This window comes from Stegodyphus dumicola, chromosome 5 (assembly GCF_044657685.1).
Source record: "Stegodyphus dumicola isolate Sdum_Otavi_A_Nest chromosome 5, ASM4465768v1".
Taxonomy (NCBI): Eukaryota; Metazoa; Arthropoda; class Arachnida; order Araneae; family Eresidae; genus Stegodyphus; species Stegodyphus dumicola.
In genome coordinates this window covers 116,165,330-116,187,660 of record NC_140772.1, presented here as the reverse complement: position 1 = coordinate 116,187,660, position 22,331 = coordinate 116,165,330, and the positions used below count along the sequence as shown (strand labels likewise).

General features: G+C 35.2%; 1 protein-coding gene across 2 annotated transcripts in view; it reads left to right on the top strand.

Annotated features, from left to right (window-relative positions):
• The window catches only part of IA-2 (tyrosine phosphatase IA-2), a 991,654-nt gene that overhangs the window by 331,304 nt on the left and 638,019 nt on the right, over nucleotides 1–22,331 (top strand). The gene's annotated exons all lie outside the window — the stretch shown is intronic.

Here is a 22,331-nt window from a genome sequence, read left to right as displayed (position 1 = left end):
TTCGTCAATCGATCCCGTAGAACGAGATATATAGAACTGTCTCTTTCGGTTTTTTTTGGGGGGGGAGGGGGGTGTTTTGTGCAATGTACATGAGCACTGTATGGTTACATTTTGACTTGTAATTTGAGCGAAACAAATTCAACGCTTTTAGTGGTCATATTTATTCAGGATGTATCACTCTAGAGGGAGCAACGAATGCGTGCATGTGATAGTTAAATTTGTAAGTTATCAAGCCTTGCGATTTATCTGATCGGCGTTAATCTTGCTAGCAATTTGCTCGAGCAATTAAATTAGTCTGAACCAAAGCTGGATAGGCTTTTGTTTTGTGAATCTCCAGCTCTAAAAAACTTTAAATTATATTTTATGTTTTAATACCTGAAAGCTGCGGAGATTTTTTATAAGCACAGGGCTTACATTCGTTAAGTATAAAATTTTTAATTAAAAAATTGACAAAAGTTTCTTCTGAGTTGTAGAACTTTAATAAAATGGTTCACTAAGTCGCCTGACAGTCTCGCTAGTACCCACGGTTAAGCTAATTAAGGACTGAAATTCTAGAAATTAAAATGCTTAAATCTGTATATAATCTGTTTCAAAATATTTTACTTATATTTATGATATATATATACGACTTAAAAATACATCTGATCAAAATGTGAAGACTTTGGCACTAGTAACTGGAAACGTAATATGTAAATGTGAGACTTTTATACTATAGTTTATTTCCTTAAAATAGGAACTTCAAGGCCGTTGCTAACGCTCCCGATTTGTGATCGTGTCGCATGTTGTTATCACCGCACAAGCACTTATTTCTCTCTACATCTTTTCATACTGTAGTTCAAAAATTAGCCTTCATTCACGCTTCATTTTCATAAAGCGAAATATGCCAGATGGAAATAAATAATGTAAATGAAGAATATTAGGCAACCTTGAATACGAAGCAAATTGGGCTGTTGAAAATAACCTCGAAGATGCTATCTTCATAACAGACTAAAGTAATTTTAGAAGATAAATGTATGAAATTGTGATGTAGCCGTTCCTCAATAGACACAAATGCCGGCTAGCTTTAAAAGGATTTATTAACAGAGCACACAGGAACGGTTACAAACAAAAGAAATATATATAAAAATGAAACATAAACGAAATGGAACATCAAACATTGAGAATAACATAACATAGTAAGCTATCATTATGGCGGCTGGAGGTCGACTGACGTTTTTTCATATCGCCACGAGATGGCGTTTAAATAAAATAGTTCGGTTACAGTTCATGACATGAATAAAATAGTTCAATTACACTTAAATAGGTCTGTTACATCCTCCCCCTCTGACTTCGTAGACGTCTCGGCAAGAAGTCAGGAACTGACCTTTGTCTACTTTGTGCAGCGGGCGGAGAATCAGATGAATGGGCTCCAGTTTGACAAGCAGGAAATTTAGCGTCACCAGCACCTTGTGCAACAGGTGCAGATTCGGGTGGTATTACACGTTTCGGGCGTCCTCTTTTCTTTAAGGGAACCACTGGAGTTACACGAGCTGTGTTTTGAAACTTATTTCGATCTTGATATGGATTCAAGGCTGAAACATGATACTTGCCGAGAATTTTGTCTGGTTCATGAGGATCGGCAATATCATAAGTGGTTGGAGATCTTGTAGTCACTATCACATAAGGACCATCTCTCTTGGGCATGAATTTAGCAGTTTTCTTCAGTGGACCTTTGCTGATTGGGTGGAGGGTGACACAAACTTTATCTCCAGGAACGAATTTCGGTGTTTCTCTTCGTTTTTTGTCAGCATATCGTTTCTGCTTATCTTGATGCATTTCGACTCTTTCTCGTACCTGTTGTACATTTCTTGCAAAACGTTTCAAATATGGAGTAATTTCGGGAACAAAATTATCGTTCTCAATTACGGCTTTTACATCATCTAAGGTTCGTAACTCTCGTGCAAATTGAAGAAAAGCAGCAGAATGTCCAGTTGAATCACATTTGACTGTATTCAAAGCAAACCTTATTAATGGCAGTTTATCCTTCCATGACTGATGGTCGTATTGCCAACAAGTATTGCTAAACGTGGTTTCAGATCTCTATTCTTCCTTTCAACTGGGTTAGATTGTGGGTGATAGACAGGAGTAAGACTTTGATCAATGTTCAAGATATAGCATAGTTGTTGCATAACAGCACTAGTAAACTGGGTACCATTATCACTTATTATTTTCTTGGGTAACCCAAATCGAAGGGCAACTTCCTCCAAAAGAATAGTGGCACATTCTCTAGCCGTGGCTTCCTTTAAAGCAAATAGTTCTGTCCACTTCGTAGCACAGTCCTGAACAATAAAAATCCATTTTTCACCAGACGGTGTTTCAGGAAGGGGACCGAAAAGATCAATTGACAAGGTTTCAAAACGTTGAGCATAGACTGGAATTTGAAGTAAGCCAGATGGCTTTTGATTAGTGGTTTCTCCCCCTACTTTGAAGACAGTGTGATATTTGTTAAGCAATGCATCAGTTGCAAGCCGTTGGGCTGTAGTTAATTGCTGTCCTTCATTTTCTCGTAGTCGGCAGTTGTTTACAACAACTGGGGTTTCTTCCAGTACTTGGGATTGATGAGATTTCACGAAGCTATATTTTCTTCGAGGTTCATCAGAAAAGTTCCACTTATTTTCAGCAAGATTTAAAACAATTTTAGCTTTTTGAAGAAAGTCAGTTCCTAACAGAGTCGAGTTATTTTTGGCATCAGGCAACACAAGGAGCGGAGTTTTGAACTCTCTGCCTTCGAGAAGAATGATTTGTTCGGTGCGAAGTACCTCTTTTTCAGATACCAAACCATCAGCGAAAGACACCTGTAGTGTTGTCTTTTCAAATACTGCATCTTGGTTTTGCAGAATATGATAGAGGGATTCACTTGTAATTGAGTGACTAGCACCAGTGTCGGCGAAAGCTGTACCGGAAACACCACCAATATTAATTGGAAATACAGCAGTCCGAGTGGAAGATAAACAGGATCGGATTTGGATAGTGCCAAAATTTGATGAATTTGAAGTCTTTGGGGGGTTACAGTCTGAACATTTAGACTTGATAAAACCAGTTTTTCCGCACCCATAGCATGTTAAAGGAGGTCGCTTTTCCTCTGTTTGTTGCTGAACACGATTTGAAAAGGTTTTATGAGTTCCCTGTATGTCACTTGTTCGATTTTCCACTTTGTGTTTGGATGGATTAGTCGATTTGTAAGAATAGTTCCGCCTGCCAGGAAGTTCAGTTTTATAGTTCGTAATTTTAACACGTACAGCTTCATAATCATCCAATTCATCTGTACTAATTCAGATGAACTCTTTATTTTTCCCCAAGTATCAATAAAATGCTCCTTAACGTCACTACTGACTCTTCTTTTAAGCTGATCCGTCAGGACCAAGTCTTTGAGTGATTCAAAGTCTGTAACATCGAGACTATGGAGCCACTCTTCCAGATAATTGTTTAATTCGTAAGTAAAATCTTTCCATAAAGACCCAGGGTGTTTTTGGTGTGTAGTAAGTTTAATTCGAAATGATTCAGCATTTAATTTGAATCTTTGTAGCAGAATCTTCTTGATGTAAGAATAATCTTCTAATTTGTCTTTTGGTTCTCTTAAAATAATTTTCGAAATGTCTATAGGCAGAAGAGGTAGGAGTTGAGTGATGTAATCTATTTGTTTTATATTAACTTTCTCACATTGTCTTTCAAAAATTTGCAGGTAGGTTGCAATGTCAGAAGTTCCTGTAAATTTAGGGATTAGGTGTTGAATATTTGTTCCAATAGCTGCATTTGAAGCAAAGGCGGCATAGTTAGGGTTTGAGCTAGCAGCTGCCAGGTTTAATTTTAAACGTTCCAATTCTAATAAAAGTTCTTGTTCTTTTCTTTGACGTGTCTCCAGATCGTTGCTTTCACGTTGTTTTTGTTGTCTAGTTTCGATTAAAGTTTCCAGAAGATTCCTGGTAAAAGCCTCATCATAAGTGTCAGAATTGACAATAAGATCTTTAAGATCTATTACTCGCATAGTGTCGTTTACAGTGAAACCCAGTTCTGCAGCGAGAGTTTTTAAATCCTCTTTTCGTGCTTTGGCAAGGTAAGCCATAAAGCCATAATTATATGAGAGGTCAGGGGGGAGGGAAAAGATGAAGTTGAATTTGTTGATATTTCGATTTTATTCACAATACAGTATTTTAGAATTAATAATTATACCTTTAAGTAAAATGTATATACCTCTATTAAACAGCATGTATGAATGTAAACAATGTTACTCGTACATTTATATACCACTATTAAACAGTATTTATAAATGTAAACAATAATACTCATAAAGTTTATTATTTCGGAGTCGTAAAAATATCATAAAATGCCCTCATAAATTCAACTTGTATCAAGAAAATAACATATAATAGATTGCTCAAAAATTGTTTACTATTTAGCAAAACATACAAAACATACGTAAATGTCTTACCATAAGCTTTTTGTTGGGAATGGCATCACTACGCCAGCGAATAAAAAGCCAGATAGAGACTGACGTCATGGGACGCCAGAGGAAAACGAACAGTTCCGATTTAGTTAGCTAAGAACGATGTTTGCATGATGTTGTTAGATATTGTAGCTAGATAAATATTTTTTTATTCTTTTAACTTGTTTTTATCTATAAATAAATCTTTTTGCTTAAGTTTAAATGAAGTGCTCCATTTATGACAAGATTGCTGTTAATTCATCGGGTAGATGACTTACAAATCCCTTCTGAGCTAGCCATTGTTCGAACGTAACGCCTTACTTAACATATCATTGTGGCGCCCAACGTGGGGCGCGATAACAGCTAAAATAAACTGAAAATGGAGCTTACACAGCTGAAAACCGAAAGAAAATGTCTAAGAACTTCCTTTACCACATGTGCAAACAAAATTGATGCAGAACTGAAATCAGATATTCCTGATTTGAAGCTACTTTCGATTCTGGAACAACAGCTTAGAGACAAGTTTAATCGACTTGAAATTTGCCAAAAGGAAGTAACGTCACTAATTCTACAATCTAAAGAAGCTGAAAAGCTATATGAAGAAGATTTTATTTCGTCTGAGCCTTATAGAGATAAATATTTTGAACTGTGTTCTCAAATCGAAAAGCTGTCGAAGAATCCTTTACCTACTGAATTACCAGAGAAGCGCAAATTTAAACTGCCGAAGATCGAACTAAAGAAATTCAACGGCGAAGCAAAAGAATTTTTGACGTTTTGGAGCCAGTTTTCGAAGATCCATGAAGATCCGACGATTCCAGATGAAGATAAATTCCAGTACCTCCTGCAAGCAGTTGTTCCTCAGTCCAAAGCCGCACGGGTAGTGGAGAGCTTTCCGGAAACGGCGTCGAATTACCCGAAAGCAATCGCCCAGCTTCGAGAGAGGTTTGGAAGAGAAGACTTACTTGTACAGATATACGTCAGAGATCTTCTAAGCATGGTTATGCGTAATGCAAGCAGTGGACGTGTGAAGACGGATCTTCCCACTCTCTACGATGATTTAGAAACCAAGATTAGAGCTTTAGAAAATCTTGGAAGAACGCAAGAGAAGTATGGTGATTTCTTAACGCCTTTAGTTAAATCCTGCCTGCCCGAAGAAGTATTAATTGCTTGGGAGAGAAACAGAAATTTAAAAGAAGCACCTCAGCCTGATGACCGATGCCTTGAAAATTTGATGAATTTTCTGAAACAAGAAGTGAAAGGAGAAGAGATGATCGTGTTAGCCCGCACTGGGTTTGGTTCTAATCATATTTCTAAGAAAAAGGATACACTAAATAAAAATTTAGATTTCGCCACCGCAGCTGCGTTAGTAAGTACATCAAATTCTGAGAGCCCAGGTAAGCGCAATTTTAACTGTCTCTTTTTTGAAAAACGGCACCCAACTAAAGAATGTTTTTCTGCTAGAAATATGACATTAGAAGCTAAGAAAAATATATTAATTAAAAGAGGGGCCTGTTTTGGATGTTTCAGATTTGGACACACTTTTAAAACATGTCGAGTAAAAAATTCTTGTATGTACTGTAATAAACATCACCATTCTTTAATGTGTCCCGATCGCCAAGAAAAAAGCGCAAATGAAAAGTCTAAAAGGGACGTAACTGAAACCAGTACATTAACTAATAACTGTAAAATAGAAAATGTTTATTTAATGACTCTAATAGTTAAAATTAAATTTAAGAATGTTGAGCTTAAAGTACGCACATTACTGGATACAGGTTCTCAGCATTCGTTTGTCAGTAAAAAATTAGTAGAGAATTTAAATTTAAAACCATTAAGGCAAATTAAATTGAAGCATTCGTTATTCGGTGGAAGAGAAACGCGAACGCAGATTCACGATGTTTATAATTTGTTGATTTCGGCATTAGATGAAACTTTCTCCTTTCAAATCGAAGCACTTTCCGAGAGCAAAATTTGTGGCACAGTGCCAAAAGTGAACGATAGTAAAATTCTTAATGAACTGAAAGATAGAGGCGTCAGTTTGTCTGATTTGGGTTCTTCTGATCGTGAGATCGGTCTGCTTTTGGGAGCAGATATTGTGGGCAGTTTATTTACTAATAAATCTGTTCGGTTGGAGTCAGGGTTATTTTTGATTGACACTTGTTTAGAACATGTGTTAACTGGGAAACATGAGTCATTTGGAGATAGCAATGATGATACTGTTTTGAATGCAATTTCGTTGTATGTTAGTAATTATTCGATAAAAGATTTGTGGTCTTTAGAATCCATAGGTATTTCAGATCCCGTTGAAAATAATAGAAAGAATTTAGAACATTCTAGAGTTTTGGAAGAGTTTAAAAATAATGTGAAAATTCTTTCAGACGGTAGATATGAACTTTGTTTACCTTTTAAATCTGATGTGGCCGATTTGCCGACAAATAAAGATTTAACTTGGAAGCGGCATAAAAGGATGTGCCAGCGAGCACAAGATAAAACATTTTTAGAAGGATATACTACGATTTTCCGGGAATGGGAAAAATTGAATATAATTGAAAAGGTAACTGATAATGCTGAGACGGGACATTTTTTACCTCATCGGCCAGTAATTAAGGACAGTACCACTACAAAAATCAGACCTGTCTTTGACGCGTCAGCCCGAGAAAGTGGTAAATGCTCTTTGAATGACCTTTTGTATAAGGGTCCGAACTTACTAGAAATAATTCCAGAGATACTTGATAGGTTTCGAATTCATCCAATAGGATTATCTTCAGATATTGAGAAAGCATTTCTGATGCTAAGTATAGCCCCTCAAAATAGAGATTTCTTGCGGTTTTTTTATCCGTCCGAGAGTGAACAGATTGTTTACCGACATCGCAGAGTAGTATTTGGGTTAAAGTCGAGTCCATTTTTATTAGCAGCCTTAATTACACATTTATTAGATAATGTACCATCTGAATTTGATGCTATAGCACAAAAACTGAAACATTCTTTTTACGTAGATAATTGTGTTTCTGGTGTTGCAAATATTGAGGAGCAGGAAGATTTTATTGTAAATGCAAAAAATATTTTGTCACGGGGTTGCTTTAATTTAAGAAACTGGGAGAGTAATGTAAAATGTAAGTATGTTTCTAATAGTACTGGTGTCACGAAAGTATTGGGAATTTTGTGGGATCTTGATAAGGACACTCTTAAGTGTAATTTAAACTTTAATCTTGTAAGTGAAGATCATAATTTTACTAAGAGAAACATTTTAGCTACAGTTCAGAAAATATTTGATCCAATAGGTCTGTTGAGTCCTGCAATCTTACCACCTAAGCTTTTACTGCAGGAAACGTGGAATTTAAATCTAAAGTGGGATACTCCCTTAGCAGATAGTATTCAAATGTCTTTTAAAAGATGGTTTAGAGAAATAGATGCATTAAGAGATATCGAAATCTCACGTTATGTTGAAATAAATGATTCCACTGAGATGCATGTTTTCGTAGACGCGTGCAAAAAGGCATATGCCACCTGTATTTTTTTTAGAACGAGAACCTCTCAAGGGGTAAAAATTTACTTTGTTAGAGCAAAAACCAGAGTTGCACCTTTGAAGAAAGTAACGATCCCTAGGTTAGAGTTAATGGCTTGCTGCATTGGTGCCAGGTTGGCATATTCAGTGAAGCAGGCTTTAAATGCCCATGAGATTAAAACAATATTTTGGAGCGACTCTAGGGTAGCTTTATACTGGTTAAAAGAACGTGGTGATTGGACAGGTTTTGTCTCGAACAGAGTAAAAGAAATAAATAGTCTGTTTCCTAATAATGAATGGCGACATGTGCCAGGGAAAATGAATCCCGCTGATCTGATTTCGCGAGGGTGTTCCCCTAAGAAATTGTTAGAATCCTTCTGGTGGAAAGGCCCGGCATGGTTGTTGCAAGCAAGAGACAACTGGCCTGACACCGAAATATTGATAACGGAAACACCCGAAATAACACTTGAAAGGAGAAAGGTTAGGTTATGTAATATTAATTTGTCGGAAGAGAGAGTCCCGTGGTATGCCATTAAATTCTCAAATTTCCATTCAATAGTTAGAATGGTTGCATGGATATTGAGATTTATCAGTAATGTAAGATCGCATCATGATACTAGACGGGGGGGGGGAGAACTTCTAACGCAGGAGATTGAAAATGCTGAAATTCTGCTTATTCATAATGTGCAAGCTCAATTTTTTCCTAGTGAAACCTCTATTCGGAACTTGTGTGTTTTCAAAGATGTGAACGGAATTATCAGAGTTAAAACTCGAATTACTGAACGCATAGATAAGCCTTTCTTCATTTCACCTATTCTTCTTCCTGATAAATGTATCTTTACTCAAAGACTGATTGAATATTTTCACCGAGAAAACTGTCATGCTGGAACCCAGATATTGCTAAGTATATTGCGTGAAAAGTACTGGATTACAAGAGAAAGAAAAGCGATACGTAGTGATCTGAAAGACTGTATTAAATGTCGACGATACAAAACTAAATCTCTCATCACTGAACCAGTTTCCTTACCTGCTGATAGAGTGGAAAATGCTGCAGCTTTCGAAGTAGTTGGTATTGACTTAGCAGGTCCCCTATTTGTAAAACGTGGGGACAAAGTATGGATGGTTCTCTACACGTGTTCTCTATAGAGCAATTCATTTAGAGTTAATAACGTCGCTTTCCACTGATGCTTTTCTGTTATCATTTAGACGTTTTGTTGCTAGAAGAGGAAGACCTAGAGTGGTTTATACAGACAACGGTACAAACTTTAGGGGAGCTTATAATAATTTTTTAGAAATTGATTGGAGTAAAATAACTCGACAAACAGAAATACAGAAGATCGAATGGAAATTCATCCCCCCCCCACTGCTGCCTGGTGGGGCGGATGGTGGGAAAGACTTGTTCGAGTAGTCAAAGAACTCCTTAGGAGAACATTGGGCAGAGCTGTTCTTACCTATGAAGAACTGGAAACAGTTATGTGCGAATGTGAAAGGGTAGTAAATTCGCGACCCCTGACGTATGTATCCGAAGATACAGAAGACTTAGTTCCACTTACACCTGCCATGTTTCTGACCGACAGATCCAATTTAGATGTAACTGTTATAGATACAGTAGACACCAATCATCTCAGGAAAAGAATCAGATTTCGTGCAAAATTAATGGAAGATCTCCGTGTACGTTTTCGAAAGGAATATTTAGGACTACTTATTCAGAAACAACAGCAAAATTCACACTTTCCAAATATTCAAGTGAATGACGTTGTGTTGATAGGAGATGATATCAAAAAGAGATTGAATTGGCCTTTAGCCAGGGTTACGGAACTGATTCCAGGAAAGGACGGTAAAATGAGAACAGTTAGATTAAGAACGCAAACTAACAATTTAGTACGTCCGATACAACGAGTGTTTCCCCTAGAAATCCAAGATGATGATTTGTCAGGTTCATGTCATCCAAGTGATCCTCAAAAACATCAATCTGCTGTAAAGTCTTCAGATTCTCATCGTGGAGACGACATGAGTACCTCTCATCATTCAGAAATTTCTGGGTCACCCCGATCTCCGGACTCAACTGATGTTTCCGATGTATGTGATAGTTCTAAGACTATAAAGACACGAGCTGGTAGAACTGTTAAGATGCCATTAAGACTGAACTTGATAGACTTGAATGTTTTGAGTAGCTATCCAGCAACTCAAAGGGGGGAGGATGTTGGGAATGGCATCACTACGCCAGCGAATAAAAAGCCAGATAGAGACTGACGTCATGGGACGCCAGAGGAAAACGAACAGTTCCGGTTTAGTTAGCTAAGAACGATGTTTGCATGATGTTGTTAGATATTGTAGCTAGATAAATATTTTTTATTCTTTTAACTTGTTTTTATCTGTAAATAAATCTTTTTGCTTAAGTTTAAATGAAGTGCTCCATTTATGACAAGATTGCTGTTAATTCATCGGGTAGCTGACTTACGAATCCCTTCTGAGCTAGCCATTGTTCGAACGTAACGCCTTACGTAACATAACACTTTTATATTTAAGCTGAATTCTTCGAAATCTTAATCTTAACAAAATATTAAGCTGATTAAGCAACACACACTTAGTAACTCTTTTACTTTATTTAAATAGTCATTCGATTTTATTCATAATTATTTTCTTTCGCTTCAAGAAATATTTTCAAGACATGCATTCATTAAAGGAAAACAATCGTATTTTCTTAAAGTATTATACTATAATCATTTTCTCAAAATGTTCGTCGAAAGATAAATCAACAAATACAATATTTTATTTTATGTAGAATAAAACATTTAATAAGGAACAACAGCACTCAAAGGAAATAAAAATAATAAAAGATTTGACGTAAACACATCATAAATCATCGCTAGTCTAAACATTTCCGCGGGGGGGAAAACATCTGCTGCTGTATGTCAGAATCGAAACTAATAAATTCTAATGAACAACGTCCATGAATATGTTCAAACTTTAACATCAAAACATGTATTCAGTGAAACAATATTATTCACAAATTAATTTACTATGCGCATTAACATTTTAAAATAACAAATTACAATTCAAGAAATAACGTTTGGTTAACAGAAAGCCGTTTGCTTTCGTTTAATACTCTTATGTAGTATCAATAAATGAGATTTCAGTAAAGAATTTACATTTGCTTTAAGAAGCACCTTATAATAAATAATCAGTTTAAAAGAACTTTAAACTCAGATTAAACGATAATGTAAACGAAACTTATCTTTTCCGTTGAAATTGTCCAGTTGATGATTCGATGTGCTAGCAGCACGGTATGACAATTTTAATTCCAGAATTGGTTTCCAGAATATTTGACCAGTAGTCCACACCTGAAAAGAAACTGAGCCGATCTCCAGCAACTAAAAGTTAAATTCGGGAGTAAGAGCTTGTTAAAGCCAAACAGAAATTCTAAACATTTTGTTGCGCCATTTTGAATTCAAATTTAGTTGGGCGCCAATGTGATGTAGCCGTTCCTCAATAGACACAAATGCCGGCTAGCTTTAAAAGGATTTATTAACAGAGCACACAGGAACGGTTACAAACAAAAGAAATATATATAAAAATGAAACATAAACGAAATGGAACATCAAACATTGAGAATAACATAACATAGTAAGCTATCATTATGGCGGCTGGAGGTCGACTGACGTTTTTTCATATCGCCACGAGATGGCGTTTAAATAAAATAGTTCGGTTACAGTTCATGACATGAATAAAATAGTTCAATTACACTTAAATAGGTCTGTTACAAAATTACAATAAACTTTAAATTGAGAGTTTGTGGGAAAGCTTAACATTATAAATTAATTTTACCCCATTTTGGAAGTAATTAAGCAAATAAACACGACGTTTGTAAGCTGTAATGGAATTGAATGTCGCAAGTTATGCTGAGATAAAGTTGTACAGTAGTAATAAATTTCAGTGTACTTAGCGAGAGGGAATGCAAAAGATGATTATGATACTCTGCATCATTCACACAGTTTGACAACGACAATTATCAGTAGTTCTTATATTTAACATCAAATGAAGTTTTACATATGTTATAGTTGTGTTGTGTTGCTGCGATTCATTTCAATTGGCTCACAGTAGCATCAAATCAAGTCACGAAGTTTTATCATGGTCAGGAGACAAGGATTACAACTGTCGGCTAACTTAGGCTTTCGGCACTTTGCAGATGAAAATATGAATTTGCCAGTTCAGTCTGCCAAATTTGATGGAGAATTTCCCTTGGAAACGGGTCGAAGTATCTCTTATCCTTCTCTTCCCCAACCATCAACCTCTAGAGAGGATTTTCTGTTCTGCAGTATATTAAGTACCTCCATGTCCCATATGACCATAAACTTATGAAAATCCATGCCATTGGAGTTCTAGCCAGGGCCCAAGACTGTGACTATCTGATTTCCTACCACGGTGCCAATAGGAAGAGATGTTATGTTTGTTCAAATAAAAGAGTCATAAATTATTGTACAGAAGCCACAATTCTTATGCTGATGTTAAATAATACTTGACTTTGGGGTATGTTTGTGAATGCAGAAATGCTAATAAATACAAAAATGATAATCTATTTAATGCTTACAGATCCAACTCATTTTACTACCAGTTTAATGATAGGCTTAAATTTCTCGCAGAAAATTGTCACTCAGCGTTTGATATTCTTTTAAGCTCTGAAAGCTTTAAAGTTCGAAAAACTTCAATGAAGCAGAATGTTGTGACTATCAGAAATTATATATTCGCTACAATTTAGTGATTTTAAGTGAAAACAGTAGTTGAAAGGATGGAATTTAACAGTTATTTTAATGAACTATCTACGTTTATACATAAATCAATTAAAAAACTGATAAACAGAAAGTAGGAGGAATAATTTGTTTTATTATGAAGCTAAAAAGCTCTCATTATATTCATTGAAAATGCTTTACTCCAGTGATTTACCATGCCAAAGAATAATCGACATTTGGGAAAGTGCAACGAATAATTGCCTTTTTTTTTTTTTTATCATGCATCCATTTACTACATTTTGTTATCCACATCTCTGGTAGATTTTCGTATTTTATTCAGAAATTTCCACATCATCAGAATCCTGCTAAGGAGTAATATTAATCAGAAAAAATAAGGAAGTCCTTCCTTTTAGGATATACTCAATAGGTTCAGGTTTCATGCCCCATTAGGTTGTAGCTCATGCTCTTACGGGTAACTTAGTCAGTACAGATTTCTATTCTAACTCTTCAAGAAATAAATGGAGCTCCATTAGGTTCCTTATAATACGCATTGTTTAAGTTACACTGATTGAGTAGTATTCATATCAGTGAATAAGGCTGTTTTTTTTTTTTTTATCTTCTTACTGATTTTGAACTCAGTTCGGTTTTGAATGTAATTCTGGAGTGATTGACTTTCCTACATTCTAAAATCTAAGGCTTCATTCAAAATTCGAAAACTCAAATCAGAAGTACTCTTGTTTTTTAAGGAATGAAATTCAATGATTATTTGAGTAGAGTTAACAATTACTCTGATTTTAGTAAAATTATGAGTGGAGAGTATTTCTAAACGTTGCTGTTAGCTTTTACCACAATTTAGAAATTTTGTCTAAAATAAATTTAAAATTTAAAAGCAAAGTACCTGAGTTCCATTCAATTAATTGAAATAATCCTGTAAATAAGGAAAAAATCCATCCTTTCTATTACAGATGTAGCATATCGATAATTGTTTAAACAAAATTAAAGGCAGTTAAGGAAAAGCTTTATTCTAGATGTTTCAAATTCTGTTGTAATTAATTTAAAGCTGAGGAACAATGCAATCGAGGGGTTAGTTAAAATTACAATACTGTTATAGATTACGAAAAAAATATATTACGTAGTGTGTAACAGTATTACAACTGATGCAATACATTTGTGGAAATTCTTATTTATCCTGATATTCCTCGTCGTAGAATAAGCTTACCTGCCGGTGGTCTAGGGTAAAACATACTCTAAATCCAAATGAATAATTAATTGAACTTTAATGATTCTTATCAAAATTGATTACATATATGAAACAGGATGATAGTATATACAGAAGATAAATATCATGTTAAGGACAGTTCATCGTCTTCACATTGTTATATAACGTTTTATTCGCACGTCATTTTTTTATGGCGGCATCGTCTGATTTCTCTCGGCTTTGTTCAGTGGCGTGGAGCGCCATGTCTCTATCCTAGAAGATGTCATTCTACATATTTAAATCATGTATTTCTGGTAATATGTCTCAAAAATCTTTTATTTCTAAATTTTTTCTAAAATAATTATTGTTTCTAAATTGAATGATTAAACAAGAGACAGCTCTTCTTACCATAATTGTCACATGCAAAACATTAAGACCCAGTTATTTGTAAAACAGTTTTTTCCCGCTTTGAGTAGCAGTTTAGACGGCATCTAAATACTTCTTGAGCTCTAGGATATTGATCTAACAAATCTTAGTTAAGACACAATAACACGCCGAATAAATACTAATTCAGAAGTCAAACAACAAAAATCAGCGTTAATTTACAAAATTTTCACAGGACTAGTTTCGATGGTTTTACCGAACCATCATCTTCAGCTGCAAAACCGCAAATGAACAAGATAGGAAATAATGTTTAGATAAGATAAGAAAGCCTGGGCAAGAATAAGCAAGTGGCGCCATCTGTTGGCGAAACCAGAACTAAAACATAATTTCTCTAAAAGCCGAATGCAAATTTGGATTGGAATTAGGATCGTTAACTAGAACAGAAAGATTTTTATGAATGTGAAATGCCTCTAGAAAATCCAGTTCTCCAATGGAAGATGTTTTTTGAATAATTTTGGCAGCAGAAAAATTGAAAGTGTGATTTTCGGACCAACAATGTTGAGCAACAGAAGACTTCTGTGTTTCCTTTTTTCTAACATATGCCTCATGTTCTTTGACGCGAAATTTTAAGGCTCTCTTAGTTTGACCAATGTAAATTAAACCACACTGGCAAGGAATCCTATAAATACAACAGGAATTCATATCCGGAATGGGGTCCTTGAGTATAGAAGTTGGAATTTTATTGATGGGAGAATAAACAACCCGAAAGTTAAATTTCTGCAAGATATGTGCAACTTTATAGCTAATTGATGGAAAGAAGGGAATGACAACAGAATTTTTATAATCTCCTAAAATAAGAGTGTGGCTTTTAGTGTGTTGAGATGAGAATTTTTTAACTGCTTGATTAATAATGTTGGGTGAAAAGCCCCTGTCAATAGCTATTGCTTTTAAATAATTTAGTTCTTCATCAAGGGCTAGTTTGGAGGAGCAAACTTGAAGAGCACGGAAAACATAGGAATAAAATGAAGCTAACTTTTGTTTAGTCGGATGACATGATTTAAAGTGTGGTGGAAGGCAAACCGATGAAGGTTTACGGTAAACTGTAGTACTGAAGTTGGATGTGTTACGTGTGACCAGAATGTCGAGAAACGGAAGAGAATTGCAAGTCTCAAGTTCAAAAGTGAACTGAATAGCAGGATCAATAGAATTCATTGTTGAAAGAACTCTATTTAAATCATCTTTATTACCTTCAAACAGGGTAAAAGTATCATTTCATATTGTCATTTCAAAGGCCGACAAAGGTGGCCAGATAGTCGTCATGGATAAGAACACTTACATCGATGGTGTCACTAAACTCTTAAATGAAGGACCATATAATCCGATCCCTAAAGATCCTTCACCTTCGGACTTATCCAAAATAAAAACTGCGATCAAATCTTCGCAAATCATTTCAAGCAACTTAAAACATTCGCTTATCCCATCTGTTGCGAATTGTGCCAGATTATATGCTCTTCCCAAAATTCATAAAAGTGGTATTCCTTTCCGCCCTATTGTATCAAATTTAGGTACTGCCTCGTATCCATTAGCTAAATATTTAGTTTCTAGATTTTCCACTCTATTAGACAATAACATTTACACCATAAAAAGTTCAATAGAGTTTGTAAAAAAGGTTAAAAACATTTCTCCTCGTAATTTACTCATGGTTTCTTTTGATGTAAAATCATTATTCACCAATGTCCCAGTGGAGGGTGCATTAAGATGTCTAGAAACCAGACTTCGCGAATTTCATTTCTCTTGCATCGAAATTGATGAGCTAATTTCTCTCACTCAACTCTGTTTGAAACAAACACATTTTGTTTTCCAAAATAAATATTACAAGCAAACTGAGGAATTAGCCATGGGAAGCCCCCTCAGTCCCATCCTGGCTGATATCTACATGCATTATTATGAATCAAAATTGTTTGAAACTTCTCGGCATGGTTCCGCTACGTAGACGATACTTTTACCCTGTTTGAAGGTAATAAAGATGATTTAAATAGAGTTCTTTCAACAATGAATTCTATTGATCCTGCTATTCAGTTCACTTTTGAACTTGAGACTTGCAATTCTCTTCCGTTTCTCGACATTCTGGTCACACGTAACACATCCAACTTCAGTACTACAGTTTACCGTAAACCTTCATCGGTTTGCCTTCCGCCACACTTTAAATCATGTCATCCGACTAAACAAAAGTTAGCTTCATTTTATTCCTATGTTTTCCGTGCTCTTCAAGTTTGCTCCTCCAAACTAGCCCTTGATGAAGAATTAAATTATTTAAAAGCAATAGCTATTGACAGGGGCTTTTCACCCAACATTATTAATCAAGCAGTTAAAAAATTCTCATCTCAACACACTAAAAGCCACACTCTTATTTTAGGAGATTATAAAAATTCTGTTGTCATTCCCTTCTTTCCATCAATTAGCTATAAAGTTGCACATATTTTGCAGAAATTTAACTTTCGGGTTGTTTACTCTCCCATCAATAAAATTCCAACTTCTATACTCAAGGACCCCATTCCGGATATGAATTCCTGGGGTATTTATAGGATTCCTTGCCAGTGCGGTTTAATTTACATTGGCCAAACTAAGAGAGCCTTAAAATTTCGCGTCAAAGAACATGAGGCATATGTTAGAAAAAGGGAAACACAGAAGTCTTCTGTTGCTCAACATTGTTGGTCCGAAAATCACACTTTCAATTTTTCTGCTGCCAAAATTATTCAAAAAACATCTTCCATTGGAGAACTGGATTTTCTAGAGGCATTTCACATTCATAAAAATCTTTCTGTTCTACTTAACGATCCTAATTCCAATCCAAATTTGCATTCGGCTTTTAGAGAAATTATGTTTTAGTTCTGGTTTCGCCAACAGATGGCGCCACTTGCTTATTCTTGTCCAGGCTTTCTTATCTTATCTAAACATTATTTCCTATCTTGTTCATTTGCGGTTTTGCAGCTGAAGATGATGGTTCGGTAAAACCATCGAAACTAGTCCTGTGAAAATTTTGTAAATTAACGCTGATTTTTGTTGTTTGACTTCTGAATTAGTAAATCTTAGTTATTATGAATTCCACCGATCTCACCATTCATTACAAACATAAAACGAGTCTTTATTCTTTCACAAAGTACTTTGATAGCATGCTTAAATTTAATTTTAGCATTATAGTGTATCGAGAAATCTTTCCATTTGCTTTCCTCCTTTTGGCATTCCTCTTCACCAATCTGCAAAAAATCAGGTAGCTCTCTCTTTTCGTGATTTAGATTTTTATTTTGAATTATTCCCAATTTTTAGCCTTTCAATTATTTTTTCTTTCGCAAATTTATACGTGTGCGTGAGAGAGAGCGAGGGAGAGAAAGAGAGGGATGTAAAAGAGAATGAGAGTATATTAAAGGTAATCCGCATTAATGTGAAAGTAGTGTATCAATTACTATGCACAATGCACTTAAAATATTACTTAAAATATTTTGTTAAATTTAAAAGTAAGCAAAGAAAATTTTAGGTGCTATTTTATTTTAATGTTTGTTCATATTTTACTTTCATTCTTTTATTTAAATAGCGACATTTAATTTTGTTAAATGAATGCACATGCTACAAATTCCATGCCAAATGATTTAATCCCAGAAGGACTACAGTTATAGTCTGTAAGGTATTTTCTTCACGTTCATTTTCCCTATTCCGGCTTGCGTTGCAATCATGGTTGAGTTATCACATTTCTTAATTTTTGAGTCTTTTTAAAGGTAAAACAAACTGGCAATATGTCAGTAAAATATTGAGAACTGTAGTTTGGAATGTCTTATAGTACTTTCGAAGCTCCAGTGTTGTTCCTAACTTCCAGACACTTGCTGAAAGATATTTATCAGTACTGGCCGAAATAATCGGTCATTTAACTGTGGACGCAAACGCGTTCTGTAAGGCATGTTTCATTTATCATAATTAATTGATTATTTGTTTTCATATAATATTTACTGACTAAGACATCAACTTAGGCATCAGCTACTTGATTATCTCAGTTTTTTTAATTATATCTTGTGTTCTTATTTTTGTGTTAGAACAGCACTAATTACTTGTTTTACTTATCTCGGTTCTAGAACAGCACTAATTAGTACTAATTAGCGCCGTTGCCATACTTTAACCCAATTGCTGTAACTTAATTCTCTTTTACTTCCTAATTAAATATGTTTGTGTAATAGCATTATGTTTTTTAACGTCTCAGCTCCATTTTGTTTGTGTGTCCAAACCTATTAATTACCTTGTTTAATAATTCTTTTCTATTTTGGTATTTAATTTCTCACTGTAATTTTCCAAAAATCGTGCAATCTCAGGAATTTATTTGTAGCTGCTGGACTGTAACTAGAAATTACAAAAGAATCTAGAACAAATGAAATCTCAAGAGGTAGTTACGTAACGAATTACAAAGGTGCATGCTTTTATAGAGAATTTCGGTGAGTATATTGAGAAAATCAAAACCAAAATCTCAACATAGCAGACACAGCAACACTACAGTATTACTTGGCGGCTATTTCCAGAAATAGGTTCTATTTCTGGAAAAAGAAGCTACTATTGCAAGAGAAGGAGGCATTGCGGAATAATAGAGCAGAACGTTTATTCCACAAAGATGATTTACTGTGCCCTTCTTGCTCACCAGTGGAGATTCAGAATACTCTAAAAAGGTTGCAGAGCAAAACCGTCCTTCAGCAGTGAATTTACCGGTAGAAGAAAAGTCATATTTCACACTAGTGCAACCGTAATTCCACAGGAGTCCCTCCCCGCCCCAATCAAAAAAAGAAAATTTTGGATCACGTTCTGCTTTTAAAAATGAAGAACGAAAATAGAGCTAAAAATTAGAGCAAATATGTACGCAATTAGCAACAACTCATGTCCGGAGTAGCTGGGCATAATTCTGACCATATTCGATCCACACGCTCATAGAAACGTCAGGCATCGAGAGCGAAAATATCGGTTGTGCCTTAAGTAAGCCTTCGAGGAAAGCCGCTGTCTAACGAATTCGCTTTTTATCCGTGAGTTTACGCCAAGACGATTAGAAACGTAAACATCCCCTCAGACCTTCAAGCAGAGAGCATCAAATCAGCTACCGAAGCTGTAAGTCCAGCAACAGCAGCAGGAAAAATATTCTTACACATAAGCACTTCCAAAACAGAATAAAAGTAACAATTGGCTAGTGGGTATTGCACCTGAGACATTGGAAGACATACTTTCTGAAGAAAGAAATTTCTTTGGGTTCAGTTCCTGCCCTCTTAGGAAATATTATAGAATCATCCGTTGTCACAACCGCCAAGAGACTGAACACTTCAGAAACAACAGAAAAAATGCTCAAGTCTGTGAAAGTTGTGAAGGCAGCCATTCGCTGAGTAATGCACTGCTGGGTGAACATTGCCACAACTGCGAAAAGGGCCAACTTGACGAAAGGCACACCCTATCTGACTTCACATAAAAGCCAGCTCAGGGGTCTGCAAAATATAAAAGGCAGCAGTCAGATAAATGACAAAAACCACGAACTAAACGTTCTCCGCCAGTGCCCATATCTACTCTTCTATCAGTGCAACCTACATCACTCAAGATCGGCTACAAGCAATATGATGCAGAAGATGCGGGAACATGGAGCAGGCTTTGTGCTGTTGCAAAATCCTTATACTGAGCATGGTAATTTGCTTGATGTTTCTTCTTCGTGCCAAACTAACTGCTCACAAAACTCATTAGCAGCCGTTATTTTCAATGCTCATCTCATTCCTTTTTTCCACAGTTTCACAGAACATACCGTGAAAGTACTACTGGTCGCTCACAATACCAAAATCATGATCACTGCGTTTACTTTCCTCCCAGTGAAAACGTCGATGCACTCCTGAGTGAGCTGGACTAAGAACACCTCTTCACATCCACGTTCAACATCGTGCCAGGGGACTTTAACGCGTACAGAGAATCAGCGTGCTATATTGATACAAGTATATATGGCATTAAACAGACTAGTGATTGTCAATACTCAAGATACCAACTTTCTGGACCACACATGACCGAGGTTAACCAGACCTGACATTGGCTAATCCATACACAAGTTGCTAGATTCAGCACTGGACTGTTACTGATACGATCACCCTCAGTGACCACAGACTCATAAAGTTTAGATTAGGCACCTCATCTGAGTACTTCATAAAGCGCAGATAACAAGACTACATATGGAGAACTCTCCAAGCTAATCTAATAACTTAGTCCTCAAGTTCGTCATCTTGAAGGTATGCTTCAGAACGCGACCACCTTTCCAGAAAGACGTCACTGAAAATGATGATTATGTATAAGATCATAATTAAAAAAAACGGACTGAACAATACTAATAGTCAAGTTCTGTGTGGCGATCATCCCCGACCAAAATATTTTGATACCATATGTAGACTTTTAAGGAAGCGCTCATTTCTTTTGCTAGTTCGGCAGTGATTTCACACTAGTTTAATCTTTCAGAAACAAATATTTTTTTCTATATATTCCAAAATCATTATAGCTAACTGTTTCTGTTTATTTATTTATTTTTTATATAATTAATAATCCTTGTTTCACCTTCTTCTTTTCTAGTAATTTTATTAGGTTTCATTAATTCATTAGTAAATACTTTATTAAAAGAAATAATTTATTTTTAATGATGAGTTTATGTTTGATCTTAGCACATGCAATAGTTCGTTGTAAGATCAATAATCGTTGTAAGATGTAATCAATTAGCTCATGAAAAAGGAAATTAATTTATAACGAAACATAATTTTAAAATATCAAAAACACATCTCACTGGTCAGAGGTTATACGACTAGCGCAGTTAAGACCTAGTTCATTTTTATCCACATTATCAACTAATTTTGAAAAAAAATATTGTCTCGTTAATCTGTAAAGCTTCTTCTAACGCGAAAAGAAAAAACGATAAAAACGAAGCGAAATGATCCTTATTTTCAGCAAATCAAGGAAAAGAATGCAACGCACTGCAGAGCTGTTTCGTCTGCTTTCAATTCCCTCTGTAAATTTCAGTGTTATTATATGTTGTTGAGCTAATTGTCTCCGTCTCTAAGTTGAAGATAATCCGTGAAAACTTCAGAAAAATTTCTTTCCTCGTTAAGTTGGAAAGAATATCGGAAAATAAATAAAAATGGCAAAAATGCAGCAAGGAAAAGAGCAAGTGCATAAATTGTACAAACTAGTCCTTCCTAAAAAATGCTGAAGAGGAATTATTTTACTAAAGATAACGATGCATAGTGTATAATCACAAAGCTCAAGAATGAAAAAAATGAGATGAATGAATCAAAACGTAAATATATCATTTGAAATATTTTTTTTTTTTTTACATTGACAACGAGGAGTTTCACCAGTCATTTGTAGAAGACAAGCTTCTGTACATTATCATGCAGTTTACTTCAACTTTAGAATGGATCAGATGGTAGATTCTACTTGCATTTTATATGTAAATGATAGGCATAATAATTTATATGGAATCATGTAATCTAATTGCATTTTATATGCAATTATATCATGCTTTCTAGATTCGTATTTTAGAGTACTGTCAAGGTGCAATAAATGACTGGTTTGTTAAATTATTTTTATATTTCCATTCCAGTTGCTTTTTGCACTCATAAGTTCGGCAATGAAATTAAATCTCCTGGGGAATTTTTAATGGATTTTTCTTTTGAAAATTTTGTATAAGTAAATACAGGGAGGAAATCTTAGTTTCCAAAGAAAACATTTCGGAGAAGGGTTATTTTCTGATAAAAACTATTCAGCTGAATGTTGTGTTTTGGAAGATATGAAATACCTGAAAAATTAAATTTTCGTCCAAGTATAAAACTGAAATTTAGCGAAATAGAGCGAGATATTTCCCGCAGTTAAAATAATTATGCTTCTTTCAAATTTGTAACAATAGTAGCAGGACTCCACTTACTGGGCGCAAATGCCGCAATATAGTTATATTTTGATAATAGGTACAGCCAATCCTGCACCACAATGTTTTCTAAACACAAGGAATGTTTCTCA